Below are 19,506 nucleotides of genomic sequence, written 5' to 3'. Positions count from 1 at the left end.
GCCACTTGTCACCTCCAGTGCCTGATCCTCAGCCAGACCCACTGAGAGGCTGGGTCCAGGAAGACAGATGCCCAGGCAGCTCCAGACACTAGGGGAAGGTCTGTCCCCAGGCCTCGCGCTCCAGGGTGGCAGAGCACGGGACAGGTCCAATCACAAGGAAATGCAAACATGCTCTGCGGTCCCAGTATGCCTGACTGACACCCCTAGAGCTCCCAGCACCCCTCACAAGCACCTGGGCGGTGTTCCTGCAGCCATGCCAACCCCCAGGCTGCCACCCTGGAATCTGCTTCTGAAAGTCCCCAGGCCACTCGGACACACGTGGTGCCGGCCCTCCAGAGCAGAGGTGTTCCCACCTGAGGACACACGGGGCAGCGGCCCACAGCTCACAGCACCACCTGCTCCAGCTGACAGCGCAGCCATGGGGGCGGAAGCTGGCTTCCCAGTGGTGCACACGCCGCCAGCCAGCCCCGCCTGACCCGCCCCCGGCCTCTGCGCCGCTGTCTTCCCCTCAGAGGCACTGGGCACAGCAGATCTGCTTGGCCAGGCCACCACCCCTCCTTAGCCAGGCACTCGATGGCAGTGAGGACAGAAACCTTTAAACACCATACAACTATCAATAACTTGAAATTTCTAGTCTAGAAAGATTAAAAGAACTTGGAAAGGGGCAAATTCAGGAACTGTCCAGACTCTCTGATATCCTTCTAGAAAGCAGGCCCTGTTCAGGGATGCTGCATGTATACCAGCAGTGGGAACACCTTCCCGAGCCTTCATCCCCTTGTGGGGACCGCTGGCACAGCAGAAACAACACCAAGGCCCTACCGTACATACCTGATTCACACTGTACATACTCTGACTTCACAAAGTAACGTCATAACGCCCAGGTCAGGCCAGGAGCAGGGAGCCAAGGCCAACGGCAGGCCAGAGAAGACAGGACGGCTCTCGGGACCTGCTGTCAGTCACTCCCTCACAGACAACAGCAGTACTGGCCCACGTCCACTTGAATTACCCGGAAGCCAGGCATTGCTGGGCACAACGCGTGGTCGCACGTGCTACCTGCCAGTACCTTCACATGGCCCGATTTGACAGATGCAGAAGACAAGACTCAGAGACTGAGTAAAGGAGTGGGCGGTCGGGGAGCAGGTCCGGGTCGCACCACAGACCCCCAGGGCACCTCCAAGCTCATCTGCACTGCATGCCACCCTCTCCCTTCCCAAGCCGACAGGCGCTGCAGGCAAACGTGTTGTCGCTCTCCAGACACACTACAAAGCTGGAAATAACCTAGGAGCCCCTTGCTCTGCCCACAACCAGAGCATTGGGTCACCTTGGCGGTGCTGCAAACCGCGGGGACGAGGCAAGCCGCAGCCAAATTCCAGGTCTGGGTGGGGCGCCTTTGGTCTGGAGGAACAGCTCCCCTCCTCCTTAGTGTTTTGATGGGCAGTTTGGACCTTTACGGGGGCAGTTCACCAAAGGAACACTGACTGCAAACCACACTCCCCGCACTTGACTGTTTTCCACTTGATGACGGATGATATTTAATACCTTCCAGCCTAAGCACACTCTGCGTCTGTAAATACAGAACCCATTTTATTGCTATTTAATAACTATACAACGGCCAGGGCCGGTCCTCGTCTACAGGGCCCAATGTTCCATGAGGGCTTGTGGGAAAAGCAGCCAAATGGCATAAAACAGGCTCCCCAGGACGAAAACACATTCTCACATATGCACACACGTACACACCCACTCACATGTGTACTCGTACATGTAACCTCACAAGTGCACGCCTGCACACACATGCATGCACAACACTCACATGTGCACACACATGCACTCACGCCTGCACACCTGCGCACACACATGCATGCACAACACTCACATGTGCACACACTAATGTGTGCATACCTGCACACACACGTGTGCATACTCTCATACGTGCACACACTCACGCGTGCACATGCATGCATGCACAACTCTCACACTGCACACACACGCACTCATGCGTGCACACACATGCACACTCATGCGTGCACAGCTGCACACAATGCATGCACACACTCTGACACGTGCACGCAATCGCACACTCATGCAGTCACACATACATACCAGTGTGCGCTCACACCCCACTGCCAGACACGAGGGGTGGTGAGGGGACTAACAGGACGGGTGCTCAGGTCAGCAGGTGGCAGAGGCCTGAGCTGGGCATGCGCAGAGCTGTGTCTGACCTCTTCTCCCGGGCACGCTGCCCAACCCCGCACCTAGAGACTGTTCTGCCATGAATAGGCAAATACTAGCTAGGATTTTGCAAATACTAGCTCAGAATTTTCAAATGGACTTTTAAATGGGATTATTAGAAAACCGTTAATGAAAACACGGTGATTTAGGGAAAGTGAGCAGTCACGACTCCTCACTGGATGCCTGCCTGCCTGCTCCAGGCCGCATCCCATGTACCTGACAGACGTTTACTAGAAAAGAATCTTCATTAGGACAGAGCCCCCACCAACCATACAGGGCCTAGCAGAGTGAGCACATGGGCAGTTGGGCTCTCGTTTGGAGAACACGGACTCATCTGGACACTGCTGATAAACTGAGAGGTCGGCCACAGGATGCTGAGTGATGGCGAAATCAGTCCTTGGTTAAGGACCACCGCCACACCAGGCGAGCACCGGAAACCACTGGGCCCCATGGCATGCACAGCGGACACACACGCCCCAACACCCGGTGCCCGGGCCCAGCCCGCGGTGGGGTCCGCGCCCAGGCACACCTGTGGATACTGCCTCCCTCCAGGGTCAGGGGCCCGCCCTCCACAATGACGCGCAGGCTGCAGCCTTTGCCACGCCCCCGCCACGCTGTTCCACACGCAGCTTCAGGTGCTGACAAGGGAACATGCCGTACCTGTTGAGTGTGTGTCCATTTCCTGACCACTGACCAAGGGCGTCGCTGTGCTACTGTCTTCACTAGGTTCCTATCACTCTTACTGTGTCACTGATGACGTTTCTGAGTGACTGCATAGCGTGTGATTTTAGGGACACCCGTGTTGCGGTATAGCAGATTTGATGGTAAATGTTTGCTGAGCTAAAACCTCACTTATGTGAATGTCAGTTTACAATTTAAAAACACTTTCGAAGTACCTGCTCCTGTAATCAGCCCTGAGACAGGGTGGCCATGTGCTTCCTTCTGCGGAGAGGAGTGAAGGCTGACAGAGGCCGGGAGTCTTGGCAGCAGATGCCACGTACAAAGCGACAGAGCTCTGGTTCCCACTCAGGGTTTCTGAGTCCCTGCCCAGGCTCTTTCTGCCCCAGAGCAGAGAGGTGGAGTGGAGTCCAAGGACCATCACCTCCCGACCTAGGTGCCCCCTCTTCTCCTGCAGTGAGGCCCACCCAGGCTGAAAACCCAGCAAAAGGACCAGAGTTGCTCACAGATCCAGAGGGCCTCTATGTCCCCAAGAAAGCAGGTGGAGAAAAACAGGTCTGCAGAGAGCAGGAGGGAGAGGAGCAGGCTGGGTGGCCAAGGGCCCCTGTGGGAGGTATGGGCGCCACCTCCCAGCCAGAGTCAGGGCAGAACCAAGGGCACCAGAGACCTCAATGTCGCTGTCACCTTGAGGACAAGTCAACCACTGCAGGCTTCACCCCCCTCACTAAACCTACCCTGCCATGTTGCCACAGCTCTCAGGTGAGCTAACAAGCCAGAAATGATCCCCTTTTTGGAAGTGGTTCTCAGGGATGCTGAGGGCCTGGTCCCTGGGCTGCTGGAGGCAGCCTGGGCTGAGGTGAAAGCCAGAGCCTGCAGATGGAGGGCACGGGGGCCTCCAAGATTCATTCTTCGGGGACAGAGGACAACTCAGTAGGGACGGAAGTCAACGGGAGAGAGCAGCCCCATACACCAAAATTGCAGACCTGGCTCTCAGCAGGCCCACTGGGCCCTTCCACCCCGGACACACCTGAGCCAAGAGCAGCCAGAGGAGGCTGGCAGCACCTCGAATATCTCAGATAATCACCGGGAGTGGTTTGGAGACAATTCAAACAGCAGCAGCAAGAGGCTGAGGCTATTTTTAGCCTTAACACTCAAGAGGCTGCCTGGCGGGGAACCATGGCTCTGCGCGTGACCATCAATTTTCACCTGCAGCCAACTTCCTTTCCTTTCAGGATGAAGGTTATTCAAAGATTTGGATTTCTTCGAAATTGAGTTAAAAGAGAACAGGTCTCAACAGCAACGAGGGGGTTTTCGAGCGTAAACAAGACGCCGGCCGGCCAGCACAGCCGGGTCCCCCAGGCCGTCCAGGTGCCCTCAGACTGCAGGACACTCTGCCCCGGCACCCAGCTGCGGGCAGGCGACGGCCACCTGTGCTGGGTGCAGGGCTGGGCCAGGTGCTGCGCCCGCATGGCGCGCTCCTCCCTGCACCCAGGCTCTTCCAGTGGTGGAAGGCAGAGCCCTGAGCCTGCAGACGGCACCCCTCTTCTAGTTAAGGCCTCGCTCGGGATGTGGCCAGGGTTCCAGGGTGAGCAGTGGCCAGCATGCGGCCTGCAGTGGGGAGGGGAGGACGCACTCGCCAGGGGAGGAGATTCAAGGCCGTACCAACAGCTCGCTGAACGAGACAGTATTTTAAAGCAGCATGTCGGAGACTTAACCCACCAATAACATATTAACATTGCAAAGGAAGATGAGACCCCAGCACTTGCATGCCCCCCTCGTCCCTGTCCTGTAGGAGCCCCGCTTGTGGGGTTTCTCAGAGCCATAAACAAGTCAACTGGCACCGTGACGCGGCAAGCCATGCATGCAGGGTTTAATAGACCCAGTTCACTGCAGAAACCTTTCTTCAGGAGGATCTGGAAGGATAAGCGTCCTGTGGAAATGGACATGGCACAGGCTGGCACAGACGTGAGCGGAAAGCATCTCTGCCAGCCACGTGCCACCAGCACAGGCAGCCACCAGGCTGTACCCCACACCCCACAGGGACCAGCCCGGCGGCAGGGCTGACCTCAGAGGAGGAAGAACCAAAGCGAGATGGTCGGGGTCAAGGGCAAATGCCCAGGGAGCAGTCCAAGAGGATGCCTCGTCCTGCGAGGGCACGAGCAAAGGCAGCAGGCTGGTGGGAGCGGCCCATCTGATGCCGGGGCCCAGAGACTCCCCAGCCCTGGGGGCAGCCAGCCCTCAGGCCTGACAGGCAGGGAGCCTGCGACCCGGGGCTACAGGAAAGCTCAGGGGAGAGGGGGAAATAGTGCAAAGCCTACTCATGCTAGTTTTGTGTTTAAAAACTGTCTTAAATAAACATGCTCATATCTCATCCTTGACCACGGGTCACACGTCTGCTGGTAAAACCCATATGCACACACTGGCGTGCATATTGTATTTTATTTACAAAGGGGTGCACGATCAAGCAAATCTGAGGACACGGCAGGAAAGCGACGACAAGCGATGACAGCCCAGCGCTCGGAGCTGAAGGTGACAGCACGGGGAGGAGGCCAGCCTGTACATGGCGCCACCTTCCAGGACTCTGGAGGGGCAGGAACAAGCTCAGAGGGCATCTGAGACCCACACACCAACACAGGTCTCCAGGAAGAGGGGCGTCTCCAGCCCCAACGCCCCGGGGTGTAGCCGGGCCCCTCCCACCCTGTGCCCCTGCCCCCACCACGCTCACCTTCCTGCCCTCTGCCACCCGGAGCTGCATTTCTTTTAACTCCCATTGTTTGGGGGGAAAGGCAACTAAGACCATTTCCAAGTTGCTAATTTTAAATCACAACATTCAATATAAACACACCTATATCTGCTACCTTGCCGCAGCACTTCTGATGTCCCCACACCCCTCGGTGGCAGCCAGAGGGGTGGCCACAGGGCTGCCTGTTCCAGGAGCCAGGGGCCAGGGCACAGGGCACCACACACACACACACACACACACACACACACACACACACACACACGACACTGCACGACAGTGTGGGGAGCCGGTCGGGCAGGATGCTGCCCCGTTCCTCCTGCAGCTCCAGGCCGTCACCCTGGTCCCGGGCCTGGGCTTCCTCACCGTGTAAATGAATGTCTGACAGACACTCCCTGAGCGCCTACTATACGAAATGCCTACTTTATGACAACGACTGGTGAACAACACAGCAAAGGCCTGTGCCCTCAGGAGACACAAAAGGAAGATGACAGGTGAGCCAGAGGTTGGGGAGGAGTGAGTGCAGAGGACCCAGGGCAAGGGAGAGGCATCTGCAAAGGCACCCCTTCCCTCGACACCTCTGCACAGCACCTGTCAGTGGGGGCACGAGGCGGGCGTGCCAGGAAGACAGGGAGCAGACCCGGTGGCCCTGGGTTAGAGGCAGTGCATTCCAGTTCCAAGGCACGAGTAAGCCAGCGGGCGGTGGTGTGAGGCTAGTGGTCTCATGCGATGGGCGTGGTCAGTTACCTGCAGCGAGCGAAGCTGGGCCCGACCAGGTACGGCCTCATGAGCCACTCCGATTTCACTTGCTATCATGAAACGGGGACAGGGATAATCACTCGCGTTCAAACAGAGCCTCCGAGGGTACTCACCGGAGCTCCTGCGCCCAGACCCAGTGGGGACACTTCTACCAGCTGCGGACGTGACGCCATCTAGGCAACGTTACTCACCACAGGCCACTGGCAGAGGGACCACCTGTGCCAACTGCCAGGGCTCCCTGGGCCGTAAATACCTCCCATCCCAGCTCCCCCAACGTGCTCTCGGACCTCCGTGCAGGTATTGCTGGGCCCACCCAGCCTTCCCCACACCCCCGAGGCTTCTGGAGCCCAGGAGACCGTGGCAGACGGGGTGAGGGCCGGGCTCTCTTCTGAGAGTGTGTAAAAGTTAGTGGACAATAAAGATGGCTTATCTGAACCCAGCAGAATGCAGCTTCCAAACCTCCCCAACCAGGGCCAGGGGAGGGAGGCCTGTGGGCAGGTGGGCAGCGGGAAAGACTGGGGCGAGAGGCAGAGGATGCCAACGTCTCTGGTCCAAGGGCAGTACATGGGAGGCACCCCCCCACATCTTCAGCAGTGGGCAGAGGCAGCCCACAGCACCTCTCCTCACACCCTATCTCAATAAACATCTCCAATTTGCAAAAGGAAAAAGGCGTTTTGTTTTGATTTCATTACATTTCCTAAAATTGCTTTACTCTTCTGGAATTTTTTCTCTGCCGCAACCCAATTTCAGCTGCCCCCTCGGCAGGATCGTGCAATAATACTAGTGACAAGATTGGCTTTCTAATAACTTTGCAAATGGCATTTTCCCATAACAAAACAGGTGGGCTTTTTTTTTTTTTTTTTTTTTTTTGCTTAAATGGATATAACAGAAATGTCAGCCTAGAAATGTAACCCGAAAGGACAATATGTTAACATCGGAAAATTAAATTTTAAAGCCGAGAGGGTCCTTCCCATCTGTGGCCGGAGGCGGGCTATCTCACTACCCTGCCCTCTAGACTTGTCTTGACGGTCAGGCAAAAGCGGAGGGAGGCATTTTAAGTAAGAAAAACACAGGGTGTGAATCTGAACAAGAGTTTAAAGAATGTGAATGCACACACACACACAGGGGAGTGTGAACACCCAGGGCCAGGAAGGCAGGCTGCAAGCCCAGGACAGGGCGGCTGCTCCTCGGGACGTCTCAAAGTGACCAGGCTCCCAGATCCAAACTTCAGAAGAGAACACCAACTCTACTTTACAGATGGCCACCAAGGAGCAGAGCGGTGCTCCAATCCCAGGTTGGACAGCAGAAGCCAACACCTGCTCCCCCACCCCACCCTTAACTGGGTGCACACCGGACACAGAGGTTGAGAGAAGGATGAAGGAGGAAGCCTTGCGAAGACCCTGCCTTCCAGGAGCCAGTACCCTGGGCAAGGCGGCAGGTGGAGTGGGCATGGCAGGGCCTGGCACGTAGGTGGCACTCAGCATGCACAGGTGTCCCCCTTCCAAAAGCCCCACGGCAGGCATGGCACTCGGCTTTTACAAAACACCCCCTTTTTGTTAACCAAAATAAATCTGATGGGGATTTTCACTTTTACAAAAAAAGGTCAAAAAGCGAAAATTGTGTCCAGCATTTGTTTTGCAGTGAGCGTTACAAAGGCAGCGTGCATCACAACAACAAGAGTGGCCCCACCAAGCTCCCCAGGAAGCACAGCAGGTCCTCAAATGAGGTCATTTTGCGCAGTCATCTCGTTGTGACAATGAGATGCTACTTATACCAAGTGGCCTGTAGGAAAATGTGGACTTCGGGATCTGTTTCTCATAAATCGCAGGCCCCATCGAGGACGTGAAGTGAGGCCTTACTGTGTACTGGGCGTCTCGGTGTCAGGCTGCCAGAGCTCTGAGCTGCGTCGGGAGCCTCTGAGCTTTACGTCGATGGACTCTGTGCAGCCAGCAGCAAGACGAGCCCTAAAGTATCAGAAATCCTAAGAAAGCTCCTACGGGTGTTACACTGAGGATAAAACTGGACGTAATGAAGCGTTTCAATCATGGTAAACGAAATGAAGACATCATGTGCGTGTTCAATTTTGAGTCTGGGAACGCTCAAAAAATTTGCCATATAAATTAATGATAACTGCTTCTTTGCTTTTGCTGTTCAGGCTTATGAAAAGTTTCACTGGAATGCTCTACTTTCCGACAGCAGAGGAGACCTGTGTTTATTTAAAAATGAGTAAATGAACGAACAGAACACACCAGAATGCGTGTCCCTTGGGGGCTGAGAGGAAGCAGAGGTGACAGGGCTGCGGCCATCAGAGGGGGGCAGGGTGTGAACAAGCACAGGGCTGGAGCCGACGAGCAGCAAGGCCAGGCCCACGGATGTCCTCACAGACTGACCAGCGACCCGCCCATCAGTCACCTGGAGCAGCGCTGTGAGGATGGACGCGACCCCACACAGCGCCCTGTCCATGCTGCGGCCCAGGCCTGGGACCGGTCCCTGTTCCCGTCTCTGAAACGAGCCAGACTCTGCGGGTGGACGTGGCAGCGAGGACACAGACAGGCAGGAGCTGAGGCGCCATCAGGATTTCTGACTCCACGTCCACATTCACTCCAGGCGCACGGTAATGCCACTGCCCTAAAAGGTCTACACGAAGCGGGCAGGGTGCGGTCAGACCAGGGCCGAGGCCCTGGACCCAGCTCTCCTGCCGGGCTCTCAGTTCCAACGTGGAGAGCGTGGGGCAGTGACGCACACACTCAGCACACACCTGCCACACACACAGCGGGGCTCACATCAGTGCCACCTCACGCTGCTCCTCTGGGCTTACTGCCATATCCCCATGGCTGCTCTGCAAAGCCCTGGCCCGGGCTGGGAGACGCGCTCACCACCAGTGCCCGAGCCCTGGGGCCTGGCGGGGGGTTCTTTTAAGTCTTGCCTCAAGCCACCTTTGCACAGCAGGCTGCACTGCGAGGCCAGGCCAGGCATCAGACACCGGGGGTGCAATGAAGGCCAGGGTTCTCCAGGAGGAGGTCCGGTCATGGTCAAGCCTGAGCTGAGGCCAGCTGTTGGAGCCCCTCTGCCACCTCAAGTCGGAGGGATGGAAGAGTCAAGTTCAGCTCAGCACACCTTGGCAGGACCTCCAAGACCACGGGCCCAGGTCATCACAAAGGGCCCACTTTGTGGTTTATATGAGAAACCCTGAGAGTAGGGTCCCCACGGAGGAGGAGAGGCAGGCTCAGAGTGCTGTGGCTCCTTCTCACAAATGGGCAGCTTCAGTTTAGCAGGGACAGGAAGACTGGGAAGTGATGGAGGCCCCAAAGGCCTGCACACCCCAGGTGCATCCTGCCCACCTGCAAACACCACCAGGTAGAGGTAACCACGCGCGAGGCTGGATTCAGACTGGGGGTGCAAGTGGGGGTGGGGGCAGAGCACGAAAACAACAGATAAAACCCATGTGTCTGCTGCACCCTTACCAGCTGTGCGGCCCAGGCCAGTCTCCAAGCCGCTCTCAGGCCTCGATGTGCGCAGCTGGAAGCAGGGCCATGGTGCCCAGCCTCCACGCCTCGCTGGGTGGCAAACGGGCAGGAGTGAGAAAGTGCTCTGAGACAGCAAGCTAGACGCCTACCCAGGACTGCTTTCCTCAGAAGACAGAGCAGGTAAAGAGCTTTTAAGTATTTCCTTCAGTGCTACCTGAGACCACACATTTTCCGCATTAAAAAGAAGGCATACAAGAAAAATCCTTTGAATAAAATAAGGAAAGTCACAGACTCTAAGGAAGGATGTGAGAGAAGGCACACGAGTGATCAAAAGCAGCTGGTGGCATTTACGATTTTTCATAAGAGAAACGGACATAGTCTGCTTCTCTCACAGGTAAGAGGCCCCGATGTTGGGCCGTCAGCAACACGCCAGCGCTCAGGCCGGGGTGGGGGGCAGTGCCAGATGCAGGCTCACGCTGGGCTGGGGCGGGGGCAGCAGCAACAAAGCGCCGCTGCTGAGAGCAGTCCCACCACAGCGCAGTGACCAGGGACTCCCAGGGGCTGGCGCCGTGCTGCTTCAGACCGGCTCACAGCCCAGAGCTCCCACACACGGAGCTCCTGCCTGCACAGCACTGGTCCCGCTGTCGGGGGCGCCCCACCTAACAGTCACCCAGGGAAAAGCAGAGTCCCCCTGAACACATGCCAGCTCCCAGAGGAGACTAGCAGAGGTGACACGAGCGAGGTGACACGAACAGAGGTGAGACACCAGCGGAGGTGACACGAGCGGAGGTGACACGAGCAGAGGACTCTGGTACGTGTGCTCTGACTTCAGCGTCACTGATCCCTTGCTCTCTGGGTCTCAGGTCCTTGTCTGTAAAACAGAGGTGCCCACCCCAGGGACCTGTCACACTGAGGAAGGAAAGTGTCACACAAGGGAGGGCACGACTCACTAGAGGGTGGCCGGGCTGAAGGCACTCAGAGCTGGGGACACCCTCACCGTGCGAGCCGCGTACATAGGGCAGAAGCGTGTGTGCACAGAACCTGCACACACCTCACCGCAGCCTTTCTCAAACCTGCCGAGACGAGGAAGCTACTCAGCTGTCCAGTGGGTGATGGGTAAGCAAAGTGCGGTCCATCCGACGGGGGTATTACTCAGCGCTGAAAAGAGATGAGCTGTCAGCCATGAAAGACGTGGAGGAGCCCTGAAAACATCTCTCTATGTGGAAGAAGCCATTCTTAACAGGCTACACGCTGTCTGATTCCAATGCCATGACACTCCAGAGAAGACAAAACTCTGGGGACAGTAAAAGATCAGTGGTTGCAGGGGTTGGGGGAGGGGTGAGCAGGCGGAGCAGAGAGGGAGGGGGTTTGGGGCAGTGACACTGCTCTGTGTGACCCTGTAACGGTCGGAGCCCACACACGGGACAATAGAGTGAAGCCTCGTGTCAGGTCTGGACTTCAGTGAACAGCAGCGCAGACACAACGTGACCCACTGTCACGTGCAGGGCACTGACGCAGGGCGTCCGTAAGGGAAACGCAAGGCGGGAAAGAGGACCGCCGGATGTCTGTACTTCCTGCTGACTTGCTCTGTAGGCCTAAAAGAAACACTGATGCCTGTTAACTTAAAAACTTAAAAGTGTCACACACCACATGGTGCATTTGTACGATATCCTTGAAATGCACAGTTACCCGAGATGGAAATCAGACTAGGGGACAAGGAGGGCAGGCGAGGCTTCAGAGCAGCAGGGGCTGGGTCAGTTCTGGGTCACACATGACAAGGTGACACTGAACCGCACACACTGTATGAACGTGCAATGCCTGGCGTTGGGGTGGCACTGCCATCGCCTGAGACGTTACCGTGGGAGAAGCTGAGTGCGAGACACGCAGGACTCGCTACCATCCTCACTCCTTCCTAAGGTCTGCAGTTACTTGTAACAGCGAAAAGCAAACCCACCCGCACTCTGGCCCCGGATGTGCACACGTGCTCTCCCTGCCTGGGTCCCTTGGGGCCTGGCAAAGTCACCTACTGCAGGCGAAATGCAGGCCCCCTGGACACCTTCCCGTGACACCTCCCTTTCCTCACGGCCCTGCTCGCTCACTGCTTTGCGCTGTCTTACCAACTTCAGAGAGGCCTGGGCCTGTTCAGCTCACGGCTGTCCCCACACGGCCTGGGATAGAGCCTGGCTCACAGGAGACGCTCCGTACGAATCTGGGACGAAACAACGAAGGAGCAAGTGAGACACTGCGTGAGGGCAGTGCCTCGACTCCCTTTCAGCTCTCCATCTGCCGACCACATGTGCTTTAAGCATGGGAAACCCTGCTTGAAGGTCAGCCTTCAAACATCCACAGAGAATGCGAGAAAATAATAAACAATAATAAAAATATCCTGCCTCAAAATTTATGGGGTAGGTATTTATGATAAAAACCCTGAGAAAACAATGAACAGAAAAGGATTTCATTAATCCAATAAAGAGCATGTACACACAGCACAGCCACACTCGGTGCTGATGGCTGAAGCTTCCGAGCTCAGCAGGAGACGAGCACACCCATCTCTGTCACTGTCCTGACATTCCTCTGAAGGTTCTAGCGAGAAGACAGGGAATGGAGCGAAGGAAAGGCATGAGGTGGGCAAGGGCGCAGGAAATGGGCATCACACACAGAGGCCGGGCTGGGCTACGGCCAAAGTGCCACTGCAGTGAGTGCACTGAGCAAGGCTGGTAGGTGCAGGGTCAACTGATGACACTGAACCGTATTTCCACAGACCAGTCACAAACAGAAGACGAAATTCCTGAAAGATATTATTAGAACTGCATCAAGAATAGGAAATAGAAGGGAAATACAGCATGGAAGACTTCTACCCTAAAAACCACAAAATATTGCTGAAATTAAAGCTCTTAGAAAATGGAAGAACATATGCTCTGGTTTAGAAGATAAAATACCACTGAGATGTCCTTTCTCCCCAAACTTATCAATTCATCGCCATCCTAATCATATTGCAGCAGATGCTGGTGTAAATGCACACACTGATTCTACGCTGTATAAGGATGTGTAAAGCACCAAAACTAGCCCAACAATGTTAAGGAACAATAACAAATTTGGAGGATTTTGCTACCAGATATCAAAACATTATAAAGCTGTGATAATGAGACAAGGTGGAACTGGAAAGAAGACAGAAAGGATCCAGGGGACAGTACAGACAGCCCAGGAGAAGAACCACCCGTGAAAAGTCACAAGCGGACAGTCGAGGCAGCGTGACAATACATGGGGAGAGGATGGTCTTTCCATACGGCGCTGGGACTGTCACATATTCAGCAAGAAAAGATAACTCTGACACCTGCTTCACGTCACACCCAAAACAGATTCCAGATGCGCATTAGCTCACAACGTAAATGACAAAATAATGAAGGGCTCAGAAGGAAACAGTCACGGGGCTGGCAGGCAAGGGTCAGTTCTTCAGGATGCAGAAAGTACAACGTGAAGGTAACAGAATTGATAAGCTGGGCAGCACTAAAGTTAAAAGCTTTTTGTCAACAGAGACAATCACGGGTAAAGAAGCAAGCCACAGCCTAGGAGACGTTGGCAACGCATCTCCCACAAGGGATTCACATCCAGAACCCTACAACACAATGAGAAAAGGGCAAACAGCCTCTACACCCCCACATGGCGGGCAAGAAGGGTGCTGAGCAGGCCCTCGAAAGCTGCTCAGCTTCCCTGAGCCCCAGGGGCTCTCAAACAAGGACATGGCACTGCCATACCCCACCACAGCGGCTCACTCCAGACCGCGAGGTGTGGGCAGACCCCCGAGGAGCCAGAGCTCACACACTGCTGGCGCGGCAAACTGGGGCGGATACTGTGCCTCAATGAAACCGGGCGGGACATTCTCTGTGAGCCAGCACGCCACACGCCTGACAGAAAGGAGGCCATGGCCACCCCGCCCCTCCCAGCGGATCACCACCCACCCTGCCTTTGCCAGGGGCACAAAGACGTTAGGACACACCACCTGTTACGAGCCTACATCTCTTACGGAAAGCCCATCCTCTTCTGTCCAGGACGGCATGCAAGGAGACCAGCAGCCACTCCAACCCAGAACTACCTGGGACCCCCACTCCCCACTGCTTCCAGCTGACTCCTCCACGCACAATGAGGGACCTGTCGCCTTCCCTGCAGGGGATCAGTCACTTGACATCAGGAAGGAACTGAGGGCTCTCAGAGCAGTCTTCTCTTGTATTACGGACAAAAGTGATGCCCAGCAGATGTCCCGCCTGCTGGCAGGCTCTGACCACCACGAGGCTCAGCAGAGAACAGCAGGGACGTGCCCCGCCCTTGCTCCGAGCCTGAGCCTCCCTGCCGCCGAGACGCGGACCCTGAGCAGCTGGACGAGCCAGCACAGAAGAAGCCACGTGAGGGCAGCCCACCCTCACACAGTGGCTAATGCTCACGGGAAATTTTTTAAGGCTCCCAGGTGACTCTGAGGAACATAAACACTAGTGCCCACCAGAGCCCCTCTGCCAGGAAAGGACGGAGACTCTAGGCGCCACACGGGGGCAGCAGCCCCAGGCAGGGAGCAAGTCCTGGCGGAGTCCCTGGAGAACAGGCCCTCCAGCCCAAGGACGGCTGCCCGGCGGGGCGCACAGGAGCCCATGGGTCCTGGGCAAACCAGGTGGACAGCAGCCTTCTCCCAGGACATCTCTTGGAGACGCGGCAGGAAGAGCTCTGAAGTCCCCTGAGACAGCCCCTTGTACTGGCCGCCCCATTTCCCAAAAGCTCGTCTTCTGCCCATGTAGTCCACGCCTGCTTATGCAGCCCCAGCCACTTCCCCTGACCGATCTCAATCTGCTCTTTATGCTCCTCAGAGACCTCTATCTGAACTGTGCGTTGCAGATAAGGTGGCCAATGGCCCCATGTTGCTGCACTGTCCCCAGGGGAGGAAGCAGTGTCCATCCCGGGCCATCTTGTCCCTTCACACTGTAGGGTGACCCCGTGTTGCTGGAAAGTTCTTTCATTGTAGAGGATTTCTCAGGGTGTGAGAATATCGATCCTCCCAGCAGGTCAGGACGACGTAAATGGAGCGACAATTATGATCGACCCCAATTTCCACGGAAGGGGCCGGAGATTACTTTGCTCTGGTCCAACACGCTCCCAGAACTCAGCACCCGGATCTCCGTCCCAAGCTGTGGACAGTGCCACCTCTCATCCCCCCACGCAGGGACCTACCAAGGGCGGGGTGTCACCACGACCAAACCACGCGTTCTGACCCTCGCAGCACGAAAGACCAGTGACCTGTGTCCTTCTCCAAGGCCCACTCCACTCTGGAACTGTGTGGTTGGGGTGGGCGGAAGGGCAGGGGAAGCTTCCCCTTTCATTAAAAACTTTTTCATGCCCAAAGTTAGCTTTCACTGCGCAGGTGCTATAAGTTACAAGGTTCTGTAACCACACTGCAATATTAGGGCACACGGGAAATAGCTCATTTCAAATAGGAAAATGGTTTGTGTTCACCCAGTTCTGGAAGCCAATTTTCAATTGCTTAAAATAGTCCTGGTATTTTACCAAGGTAATTATACTCTTAGCTATCAGTAACAATTAAACCCTTAGACTGGAGCCGCCTAATAAGGTCTCAAAATAAAACTGCACGTTCCATGCACTGTGCACCGAAATGTCAAGCACAACAGCAGGGCCTCGGGGGCCCGGCCCCCCAGCCTCAGTGCAGGGTGGGGGCGCCACCCTCCCCACTCGCCTGGAGAGCCAGGCGACTGCGGAGGCCTGACAGACGCGCCCCTGGGGTGCCTGGACGGAGGTGCTCCTTGACCACGAGCAGGCACGGCGGGCTCACGGGCACGGGCCGTACACGTGGGACTGACCAGGACGCAGCAGCTCGCCACCCTCCACACACCAGCCTGACGAGGTGCTTCACCATGCCAGCTGGCAAGATGGGCCCCGAGTGCCAGACCCAGGCTGTGCGGGCGATTGGTATCGGTCCGTCCCAAGCACAGCTCCACGAGACAGTCGGTATAATAAGCAGTCAATACCCACCGTCTGCCTAAGTCACACACCGGCCTGAGCACGGCAGGGCGGGGTGAGGGCGGGATTGGGACAGAAAGAGCCATCTGCTTCCAACGTGCTGGGCCTGGAAGGCAAGAGTGGAAATGTCCTGCTTGGGAGCCCAGAGCAGTGTACCTCAAGGACAGAAAATCCCCAAGAAGGAAGCAGGCAACACCTCACAAATATGAGACACGCAGTCTGGACCAGCTCCAGCTGGGAGGGATTTCTAACCAAGACGGGGGTCTGAACGTCCATGTTATCTTGAACCAACGTCATCCTGTAAAGCAAGTAGGGGTCCCGGCTGATGGCTGCAGGCCAGGCCGGCCCACAAAGCACGCTGCAGAGGGCAGCGCAGCCCTGCCAAAGGGCCACATGCAAATTCACGAACACCCCACTTTTTTCCTTACCTGTTGACAGTCAAGGGGCCCAATCTCCCCAGGGCTACTTCCCCATGGTAAACATGAGGATGAACCTGAATTCCATATCGTAACTGTTTCTCCGAGAACTATGCTTAAGCAAAACTAGTATTACTACCACTTCTAAAACAAACAAAAACATAATACTTTTTTTGGTCCACAGGGTGGTTTATAAATGGGAACACTTCACATAAACATCCAAACTGAGGGCCTCCCTTAAAAACTAGAAGAGTCCAATGGGACCAGGAGCCTAAGAGTCGCTGCCCTTTTCGGGGGGCACACGCCCTTCAAGTCGCCCAGGGCCCTGTGGGAGGCCAGTGCCCGCACCCATGCTGCAGGCCCGGGTATCTCGGCCTCCACAACGCTGCCCATCCTGACCGCACGTGGGAGGGAGGCCAGTAATGACACGGGAACGGGGCTTTGCAGGTGAAATTGAGGTTGCGGACCTTAAAACAGGAGGTTACCCTGGGCTGTCCGGGCAGCCAGTGGCATCGCCTAGCTGTGCAGAGCAGAGAACTTTCTCCAGCGGAGCCAGACAGATGGGCAAAAGGAGGAGGTGGGGAGATTGGAAGCGTGAGAGGGTCCTGATCCACGGCTGCTGGACGGGCCACTGGAAGGCGTGAGAAAGAACGCGGCAGACTCCGGAAGCAAGGAGAGCCAGCAAGATAAATGGCGCTGGGTTGAAACCAAAGTGTAAAATAAATACCCATGGGTCCATTGATAAAAATAAATGACTGAACAAATAAATGGGGAGAAGAGCTAAATGTCCTGTTAGGAGAATGCAAGCAGTAGACGGAGACGTGCCTCAGGGTGACCTGCTCGACTGCAGGGCAGCTCCGTGCCCCATGCGTGGAGGGGCCTCCACCTGTGCTCTCACTCTGGTCTCCACCGAGCCTCGTGAGCACTGTCCGAATGGGAGCCCATGAGGCTCAGGCACTAGGCAACGTCAGCGTGGGACGTCACAGCACACTCAGACGAGTCGCCCACCGCATCCACGTTGAGCCTTTTGTTCTTAGATGGGAAGATGGAGACCCGGAGAGACCCAGCAACCTTTCTAAGGTCACGCAGAAAGTTCCTCGTGCTTGTCATGCTAGGAAAGCTCTGCTTCCCACCGCAGGGACCACAGCCCACCATCCGTCTCTCACCCACGGAACATCAAGTGCAGACACCCCACTGGACCCCTGGCCCTGAGCGCCTCCGTCTGACCAGGAGGCCTTGTAGGCGGGCACCCTGCGCCACCTTGAGCTGCCTGCGAGCTGGGCCCCCGGCAACAGGCTGCTGAGCTCAAGTCTCCTCACTCTCTCCTGTTTCCGCGTGTCTCACCGTCAGCACCTTGCCCGTCCTCTAGCCATGGCTTTCCACCAGTAAGGCTAAGTTCTCCATGCACCTTCCGTGAACAGTGAACACGCAAGTCTCAGCTTGACCATCAGCCCCTGCACACCTCCTTCCGTGTAATGAGCACTGTGCGCTGCTGTCACGGCTGGCAAGCACACATGTGGCTTTCTCTCTCCTGCCTGCCAACCCGCCAGACTATACATTCCATCAGGGCCTGACACATCTGTATCGCGGCCCTTCGCGTCCAGCCGACGTGGCAGATCCACAACCAAGGTGGGGGAGAAGGGAAGAGCAGGGAGGTCCTACAAAGATGGGTCCACGTGACCAAGGAGAGCTGACCAGGCACAGCACTGCGCCTCTTCTGTGTCGGGGCAAGGGGAGGATTCTGCTAGAATGTCTGTCATGTGGGGCCACCTGCCAGCCACTTTCAGGGGCAGCGCCTGAGGCCTATGTGGACAGGGCGGCCCTGGGCCATGGCCCGAGTGATGCCCAGGCACGCACATGTGAGGCCTTGGCTAAGGGCGCATGGCACGGCCATAAATGTGCTGGAGAAGACACACAACAGCGGCCTGAGTAGCTAAAACCCGACGGTTTCTTACAGCTCCATCATCGGAGGCCCCAGCGTCCAGAGCCTAGGTTTTCATCAGAAACGACCAAGAGCAGGCGAACACTTGTCAGACAGCGTCCTTCCCTGGGATGGGGGCACCCCACAGCCCCGCAGCCTCAGCCAGGGCAGGGCTGGGGGCTGTGCCCAGAGGCCGACACCCACCCTTGCCTAGGGAGCAGCTGGGCACAGATCCGGGCTTGTGCTTTCCTCACCTTCTGAAACCTCAGCGTCCACAGCAGCATTTTAAATAACACTCTCTCACACAGAACCTGAACGCACGCTCCAGTGAACTCTGCTTATGGAGCCGACATCAGCGGCTCTTCAGGCCCAGACCCGTTCACGAGCCCCGGCCACGCAGACTCATTAGGGAGCCCCAGCCTCGCAGACCCGTTAGGGAGCCCCGGCTGCACACATCCTTTAGGGAGCCCCGGCTGCAGACCAGTTAGGGAGCCCTGGCCACGCAGACCTGTTAGGGAGCCCCGGCCACGCAGACCCGTTTGTGAGCCCCGGCCGGCCGCACAGATCCGTTAGGGAGCCCCGGCCGCACAGACCCGTTAGGGAGCCCCGGCCGCACAGATCCTTTAGGGAGCCCCGGCTGCAGACCAGTTAGGGAGCCCCAGCTGCAGACCCGTTTGTGAGCCCCGGCCACGCAGACCCGTTAGGGAGCCCCGGCCGCACACATCCTTTAGGGAGCCCCGGCTGCAGACCAGTTAGGGAGCCCCGGCCGCACAGACCCGTTAGGGAGCCCCGGCCACACAGACCAGGCCGGAACAAGAACGAGCCCGCCCAGCGTATCTGCACACAGGTGACATTTCCCAACCAAGCCCGGTCACACACCCACAGTTTACCTGCATCTACTGGGCGCTGAAGGAAGGAAAGACACCCCCAGGAGAGCACGCTGGGGTCTGGGCGCTGTGTAGGAAGGCGCTGCTCTCAGCCCAGCAGGCACACCCGGGCTGGACACGTCTCTGGGGCGGGTCAGGGCCCTCCTGGCAACCAGAGCACACGCCTGACTAAACTGCCACGACCGACCTGGCGAGGAGCGTGCACGCTGACCTGCGCCGACTCACTCTGACCCAGAGGTGAGGCCCAGCTGGTGTGTGGTGACAGTGCGCGTGGTTTGGTGGTGATCTGACAGGCGTGGGGGCCGGGAGGGAGACAATGAGGGCTGCACGCAGGGGGTGTGACGGGCGCTGCTGACCTGGACGGAGCACATGCTGGCCGCCCGCCCGAGCC

General features: G+C 56.9%; 1 protein-coding gene and 1 long non-coding RNA gene across 7 annotated transcripts in view; both read right to left on the bottom strand.

Annotated features, from left to right (window-relative positions):
- Positions 1-19,506, bottom strand: part of MAD1L1 (mitotic arrest deficient 1 like 1) — a 283,750-nt gene that overhangs the window by 146,189 nt on the left and 118,055 nt on the right. The gene's annotated exons all lie outside the window — the stretch shown is intronic.
- LOC148758310 (uncharacterized) lies at positions 8,590-19,504 on the bottom strand. The gene is made up of 3 exons (XR_016021414.1): positions 19,119-19,504; positions 11,991-12,082; positions 8,590-11,031 (listed from the first exon to the last, which is right to left on the bottom strand). It is a non-coding gene; the product is annotated as an uncharacterized LOC148758310 (long non-coding RNA).

Source organism: Rhinolophus sinicus, chromosome 5 (assembly GCF_057876585.1).
Source record: "Rhinolophus sinicus isolate RSI-liver-muscle chromosome 5, RSI-T2T, whole genome shotgun sequence".
Classification (NCBI taxonomy): domain Eukaryota; kingdom Metazoa; phylum Chordata; class Mammalia; order Chiroptera; family Rhinolophidae; genus Rhinolophus; species Rhinolophus sinicus.
The sequence above is the reverse complement of the archived record's forward strand: the minus strand, read 5'-3'. Positions and strand labels throughout refer to the sequence as shown.